This window comes from Amblyomma mixtum, chromosome 3 (assembly GCF_055824585.1).
Source record: "Amblyomma mixtum isolate Tamu chromosome 3, ASM5582458v1, whole genome shotgun sequence".
NCBI classification, from domain to species: domain Eukaryota; kingdom Metazoa; phylum Arthropoda; class Arachnida; order Ixodida; family Ixodidae; genus Amblyomma; species Amblyomma mixtum.
Genome location: NC_143014.1, coordinates 120,754,481 through 120,754,772, shown reverse-complemented (window position 1 = coordinate 120,754,772; position 292 = coordinate 120,754,481).

Below are 292 nucleotides of genomic sequence, written 5' to 3'. Positions count from 1 at the left end.
AGAACCGTGCCAGATTCCGTGCCTATGCGGTCGAGAGTAAAGGACAAATGAAAAACAAAAAGTTCAGAACCAACAACAAAACAGAAAAGCAACATCAGAGCATGCAGTGAAGAACAGTTTCATTCGATGAAAGTATCATTTTTTTGACGACTGGCTCATGTTGTAGAAGCAGTTAAAAAAAAAAAACCTACGTTTCTCATCAAAGGAGGTGATTCGTTGCCACCCCTGCAGAATTCTGCCATGGATGCCACAATACTGCTGGCTACACCGACAGGAAGCAGAGACAGACACA